The sequence below is a fragment of the Natator depressus genome, chromosome 5 (genome assembly GCF_965152275.1).
Source record: "Natator depressus isolate rNatDep1 chromosome 5, rNatDep2.hap1, whole genome shotgun sequence".
Lineage (NCBI taxonomy): Eukaryota > Metazoa > Chordata > Testudines > Cheloniidae > Natator > Natator depressus.
The window spans coordinates 14,170,885-14,178,609 of NC_134238.1; the positions used below are offsets into that span (position 1 = coordinate 14,170,885).

Below are 7,725 nucleotides of genomic sequence, written 5' to 3' on the forward strand. Positions count from 1 at the left end.
CAATGTGTATGATAATCAAGGTGGGCCATTTCCAGCACAGGCTTGAATAGAGACTGGGAGTGGCTAAGTCATTATGCAAGGTAACCTATTTCCCCTTGTTTTTTCCTATCTCCCCCCTCCCCGTTCCTCAGACGTTCTTCTTAAACCCTGGATTTGTGCTGGAAATGACCCACCTTGATTATCACACACATTGTAAGGAGAGTGATCACTTTAGATAAGCTATTACCAGCAGGAGAGTGGGGTGGGGGGAGAGAAAACCTGGATTTGTGCTGGAAATGGCCCACCTTGATTATCATACACATTGTAAGGAGAGTGATCACGTTAGATAAGCTATTACCAGCAGGAGAGTGGGGTGGGGGGAGAGAAAACCTTTTGAAGTGATAAACACCCATTTTTTCATGGTCTGTGTGTATAAAAACATCCACATTTTCCACTTTTATGCATCCGATGAAATGAGCTGTAGCTCACGAAAGCTTATGCTCAAATAAATTGGTTAGTCTCTAAGGTGCCACAAGTACTCCTTTTCTTTTTGTCCTAATGTTCAGTGGTCTCCAGATGAAAGGTTTTTGGTTCAGGGTCATCTCTAAACCAAAAACACCCCACTCATATCTGCCAATGTACAACCTGGTAGAGCTCAGCTGCGGATCTAACATCCAGATTTTGGGGTAACAAATGTAACATTTTCAGATATTTTTAAAAAATCTATGTATTTAGTAAAAATCACATTTTATGTCCCACGGTCCTACCTCTTTAGCTCAGATTTTAACTTTGCTTCAAAGCCCAAACACTTGGAGTCATTCTTGACCTCCAACATTACTTTATTTTAGCCTCCCACCTCTCTTTGGTCAGTAAATCTGCCTATTATCACCTCTGGAGCACTGCCAGACTTTCTCCTTCCCTTGAGCCTGTCTCAGCTGTAACTCTGCTTGTGCTTTAATCTTCTTCCACCTTGATTACTACAATTCCTCATTATATGGCCTTCCTGCTGTACATTTTCTTCTGTCTAATCTTCAGGGTGTCCCAACTGCTTTGGCCAGATTACTCTCTCAGTGCAGGAGTTATCTCTTGTTCCCTTTTTCTTGGCTTCCTATCCATCCCAGAGTCCACTTCAAAACTGCCCTCCTAGTTTTCAGAATTCTCTGTTGCAGAGGTTTTCACATTCTGGTCTGCAGCCAGCTGGCGGCTTGCAGAGAGAGGAAAAATAGGAATTGCTATACATGTATCAGACCCTTAGTCCACCTACTCCAGCATCTTTGCCAGCACCACATGCTTCAGAGAAAGACACAAGAAACCTCATAGTGGATGTGGCATAATCTGCCCCCATAAAGGTCTGATCCTAATCCTTAACAGTTAGAGATCGGTTTAAATCCTGAAGCATGAGTTTAATACCCCTTCCAAAACTCTCTCTCTGCAGTAATTAACAACTCTGGATATTTGACTTATAAGCATCCAATCCCTATTTGAATCTTACTAAGTTCTTTCTTCAATGACATCCTGTGGCAGTGAGTTCCCCAGTCTGATTACATGTTGAGTGGAGAAGTATTTTCTGTTATGAGTATTGAATTTGCTGCCTTTTCTGTTTATGAGACAGGAAGAACAGAAGCTCCTGACCTACCTTGTCTAGACCATTTTTTATTTTATACACACTTACATCCTCTCTTATTCATTTCCTTTCTAAGGTAAACGACCCCAAGCTTTTCAGTCTTTTTTCATGCGAGAGTTTTTCCAGGCCCATAATTATTCTTCTTGCCCTTCATCTGCGGACAGTCCTTGCAGAGCTGGTTACTGACATGGTGCCAGCTCTCCTCATTTCCAGCTGCTTAACTGTATTAGAAGACAGCTAAAATACATTAAGTGCTTTCCTAATACTGCTTTTCCATCCAAGCAATTGCTGGGGCTGGCCCGGAGATGCTATGCGATTGTGAATGGGAGGGGAGGTGGCCTGCAAGACAATCTCCCTATTAAAATGTGGTCCACACTATGAAAAGTTTGTTATGGGGAGCCTCCCCAATGTCACATCCACCTCCCCCACTTCCCACGCACTCTGATCCTCCAGTCCTGGCCGCCTGTCTGTCCCCTTCCAGCAGCTCCCTGGAACTGAGGGAGGGGTCACCCTTTCATTCATGCTGCCCACCCATCCCCACCACCCCGTCTATCTGGAGTTCTCTTCCTCCACCCTCCCTTCCTCCCTCTTTACTTCCCTCCAAGCTACTGAGTCACTTCCCCTCTTTAAATCTCTCCTTAAAACTTTCCTATTCTCTTTGGCTTCTGATCAGCTCTCTCTGTACAGCTCTCTGGGCCCAATCCTGAAAACCTTACACACTAAGTAGCTGTTTCTCACATGACCAGTCCAGCTGACTTCAATAGCCCAAAGGGCTGCAGGATCAGACCCTTGGACAATTGTGCTTAGCAGGGATTATGTACATGTGTATATATATACAAATAGGATTTTACTGTAGAGATGGGTCACAGATGCAAGTTAAAGAAAAAAGCATTTCAGACCAGACACGAGACAGTAGCAGCTCTTATTTTTCACTGGACCAAGTTGTTTTTGGAGGCACAGACACTGGGTTCATTCAAGAAAGCAGCTAAGTGCTGGGTTTTTGACGGAAACAAAGAATTAGTAAGGATGAGTCTCAACAGGATTAATGCCCCTTTTCTGGTTCCCAAAGTTTCTTGTTTCTTTCCTAACCCAGCAGCCAACTGCTCTCTGAGCAGGCATTCCAGCTAACAATTACAGGCGATCCTGAATGGCACGTTAGAAAAGATCATTCTCTCTGTTCTCCACAGTTTACAGTTTCTCGGAAAAGCTGCAACACTAAGGCGAGGGAATGAGCCCGCCCACCTTACCATGGGTTAGATGCTACCTGCACAGCATTGCTCCTACAATAAAAACTCGCTTGGGGGGGGAAAATGTAACTCCAGTGCCTAGATATGTCACGCTTATGGCCTTGATGACTTGTCCTAGGTGCCCAGCATGAAATGCAATTCACAGAAACCAGCGATAATAATGCCTGGAGGAAAAAATAACAGATGTTACAGAACAAAAGTGGGAGAGCGAGTGGCTCGGGGGATGGGTAAATACAACGGGAAGCCTTTTCTCACCAGTTCAACTCCAAATGAGGTTCGTGATGGCTGACTAGCATCGGCCTATCTGCTTGCATGGCCCCATTACCATAGTAACTGAGCAGTTCAAAATCATGAAGGAATATATTCTCGCAACATCCCTGTGAGCTAGTTGAGTAGTATCCCCATTTTACAGCCGGGGAACTGAGGCATGGAGAGGCTAAGGGCCAACCCAACAAAGCACTAAAATACATACTTAACTTTAAGCACTTTGCTAGATCAGGGCTTAAGAGACTTATACAAGATCACACTGGAAGGCTCAGGCATAGATGGGAATTGAACCCAGATGCCCATGTCTTAATCCAAACCACCCTTCTTCTCTACCGAGCAATATCGCCAACAGATGGCTGTTCTACATCTCCTGTGACATAAGCAGGAAGTTCTCAGCCCAGTTCCACGGTGGAGAGATTGCAACTGGCTCCTTTATTGGCAGTGTCTGCAGAGAGAACACAGACTGAATGGGCCACACAGTGCAAACTGCTTTTTCACCAGTAGCTGTGACCGCTCCAAATGAGGACTGGGACACACCATTGCACTGTTATTCAGAGTTGCACATGCTGTCGCCATTTTGCTGCAGAAGATTTGAGTTTCCAGTGCCATGAGCCTGGTGCCTGTCCAAAATACAAAATTTGCTTCAGAGAAATAAAAAAGGACGTGGTTTGACTCTCTGGTTCTGGTATCTTACAATCTATCAGATAGATATGCCTCCGTACACTAGCATAATGGATTAAAGCAGAAAATAAAATGCCATTCCATTATCTATTTAGTAAAAGCACCACTTGAAAAGCTTTTATTAAGCACACAGCTCCAAGCAAAGGGGCACTTTCCTGAGTGTGTAAAACAGTGAGCAATTGTATTTCAACAGCCTTTCAAATGGCAGTTCCCCACAGTTTTATATGGACTATGAGACTGAAACCATCTTCCAAAACTCACTTATAATAGGCAACAGCATAGAGATATTTACATCTCCTGCACCACCAAGACAAATCAGTATGGGCTTGTAAAACCCACAAGATAATTACTAGCATTCACACCAGGACATGAATACTCTTCATCATAGATCAAAATTAATAATTTTGTTAAGAAAAAGAGGAATATTCCCCTCCCATTTTGAAATGGAGCTTCCGCTGTGTAGCAAAATGGAGACTGGCGCTCCCAAAGTCTGTATTTATTCTGGAATAATCAAACCTCACCAAACAAAACGCTAAAGAGCAAAGCTACTCAAAAAAGGCCAATTATTTTTCACAGGATTTAAAAAAAATCATTTTAATAAATAATAAATAATAATAAAATAATATATTTATGAAGCATCCACTCCCCAAAAGCACTCCGGAAACTGAATGACAAGCATAAAACAATTTCTCATTAACTAATAAAAGCACATTACCAAATTACAAACAAGGTGGATAAACAAAAAAAACCCCCAAAATCCCAAACAATAAAACAGCAACAGCAATCATCATTTTAAAACTCCCCGGGGAAAAAAAGTTTGTAGGTGTTTTATAAAAGTGGGGAGAAATGGAATGAGCCGAATTTCAGGAGTTCCTTGCTATCTGCCCTGTTGAAGCAGAAGCTTGATTGTCTCTGACTTCAGGTCTAATGGTGGATCCCCTAAATATCAGGTAGTATGTGAATGCAGAAACCCGCCAGATGGAGGCTCAAGGGGGAGGTCTCAGATATAACTGGAGCCAGTCCCATTCAGACCTTTATAAACCAGTGAGGCTAATTAAAACAGAATCTGCCACTTAATAGGCAGCCAGCGTAAAGAACGCATAGTGGGCTGAAGAGTGACCCAGGAGCGGCTGCATTCTGAATGTAAGTGGTGGATCAGCCTCCGCGATAACCCAGAGAAGAAGGAATTACAATAACCAAGCCTCAAGGTCACAAGGTGTGCATTGCTGTCACCGGATCATCACAAGATAAATAAGGGCACAACCAACACAGATTGCCTAGATGAAAGCCACATTTCCAAACCATTCCTGACACATGGTTTTCCATCGACAGGGCATGGGCAAAAATATCAACAAAAAAACAAAACCACAAAAAAGTCAGATTTCTAAAAAACATTTTCAGTAACAAAAAATAAAATCAGTTTTCAGTAAAAAGTTTTGATTTTGAAAAAGTAAATTTTTATCAAGAACTGAAATATTTTATTGAAAACTGAAAAAATTTCAGCCTTTGTTTTTGGTCAAACCCCTCCCCCCACATTTTGGTAAAAAAATTTCGTTTTAGTTTGGAAGCATTTTTGGTTAAAAACCTATTTTGATGACGAAAATTTGGCCAGTTCTGCTAACGAGTTAGCTACATTTTAAATAAAACGCAGGCAGCAGGCATACACATGGGGCTTGATCCTGCACTATGGAAGTCAATAGAAGCTTTGCCATTTACATCAGTGGACGTCGGACCAGAAGATAGACTAGAGGGAGACGGACATACCCACGCTCACACAGATCCAGAGACTTCTTGTGTGTATATTTATCCAGGATGATTTATAGAGAGCTGATAGAGAGATATGCACAAGAGGCCCAGTTGTGTGCAGACAAGGGTGGGGAATGGGGGGAGTGTACAGCCCAATCCTCAGAGCATCAGCTAGCACAGCTGAGTTGGCACAGATGGAAAAGCCAGGACTTTAATTGTGACTGAGTCACAGTTCAGAACCTACCCTGCTCTTGAGTCAGCCCAGATGCCTTTTACTTAGGCGGGATTGTAAAGGGCCAATATATCATATTGGCCTGATATTCAAAAGTGCTGAACTCCTGCAGCTCCCACTGATTTCAGTGGGATCTGTGGGCACTCAGTACTGCTGATATTCAAGCCATAGCACGCAACTCAGCCTCAAATTCAAAACCGAGCCTAAACCTCTGTGGACTATTTCTAGTAATAATAGACAGGCCTGTTTCCTGGTGGCCCTTCCCCTTTGCCATAAGGTCCCCTTCCTCAGCTGCACACATTAGAAAACTGATTTATTTTGTCACCGCAGGCTAATTAAACTCCTCTTCGCCTACCTGTGTCAAGACAAACAGAGGTAATAAACTGCAGTCCTGTCCACAAAGCCAGCATGGGCACTAGCCAAGTTAATGCGGCTACCGGACCTGTAATCACACACAGACCCCAGGATGCTGCGGGTCTCTCCTGGAGGCTGCTATTTCACATCCTGTGCTTAATACTGAGTGATCAAAAGAGCTTTTGGAGAATAAAATCTTAACTGGGTTGACCGACCTGGCAGACCATTACAAAACACAATTACTTCAGACCCCAGCTTGCTTCAGACTGTGACCCTCTTCACAGGGTCTTTCTTCAGAGCACCAGGCCCAAACAGGAGCTGACAGTGTTTATCAACCTTTGGAGCTAGCACTGAGCCCCCAACGTACTTAAATGCGGATTCCTCTTCACAGCATGCAAAATCCTGGGTAATGACAACTGTGCTGCTGGCCAGCCTCAGAGGGAAAGGGCACCCCTTTTGCTCAGCCCAGAAGTCTGAAAGTTCAGAGGGTACAGTTCACGTGTCATCACGAATAAACTGTGACATGTAGGGTTCCGAGTGTGGGAGGGGGCTCAGAGCTGGGGCAGAGGGTTGGGATGCAGGGGTGTGAGGACTCTGGCTGGGAGTGTGGGCTCGGGGGTGGGGCTGGGGATGAGGGGCTCAGGGCTGGGGCAGAGGGTTGGGGTGCAGGCTCTGGGGTGGGGCCAGGGATGAGGGGCTTGGGGTGCAGGCTGCCCTGGGGCTACAGCAGGGAGAGAGTACTCCCCCCAGCTCTCTCTACCCACAGCAGCACCTGGGCTGGGGGAGGAGGGGGGCGTGAGGTGCCTCTCCCTGCCGTGGTAGTTCTGGGGCTGGGGCTGTGGGTAGGTGCCCCTCCCCAGGCTGCGGCAGGTCCGGGCTGGGGCTGGGTTTGGGCTGGGGGAGGGTATAGGCTGGGGGAGGGGCACTCCAGCTGCGGCAGGTCTGGGCCGGGGCTGAGGGTTTGGGTGGGGGGAGGCCACGGCAGGTCCCGGCACGGCAGGTTCCCTGAGCACCTGCACGGCGCTTAACAGGCCGCTGCGCAGCTTACAGGGAACTTAGGGGAGGAGTGCATATTGAGGAAGAGGGAATCAGGGAGCAGAGACAGGGAGGTTCTGGAGGGAAATCCTTGGAAAGGTTTTATGCTATTGGTTTCAAGTTTCCAGTAAAGCTAATCCCCAGGAGGCAGAGTTTGGCCACGAGGGGTGGAATTCCCAAGTCTCGATTCAGAAGAGCACGGGCTTCAGGCTGACTCTTTGCACAAGGGTGAATTTCCCCCAATGCAGGGTTCATGCGCTATCTTGGAGACAGAGCAAGGACAAAGGACCATAAAGGAGTTAGTCACCCAAGACCCAACTGGGGCTTCTAACTCCCTTACGCTTCTTGGAAAATCTGAGTCTGAACCCCTTCACATCATTACAAAAGCAGGCTGGAAACTGGAGAAGGGGCTGGCCCAGTCCCCACCATGAATACCTATCTGGATCCAAACTTTGCAGCTGGGATCCTCTCTATAGCAAACTGCTTTACAGTCTCTCGTGGGCAGGGGTCTTTCGTTCCCAGTGTCACGAATGACCTTGCTTTACAGCCGATGCTGCCTC

The 7,725-nt window shown here is 45.8% G+C and overlaps 1 protein-coding gene across 1 annotated transcript in view; it reads right to left on the reverse strand.

The window, feature by feature from the left end:
* Positions 1-7,725, reverse strand: part of ZBTB7C (zinc finger and BTB domain containing 7C) — a 129,764-nt gene that overhangs the window by 107,305 nt on the left and 14,734 nt on the right. The window lies entirely within an intron of this gene.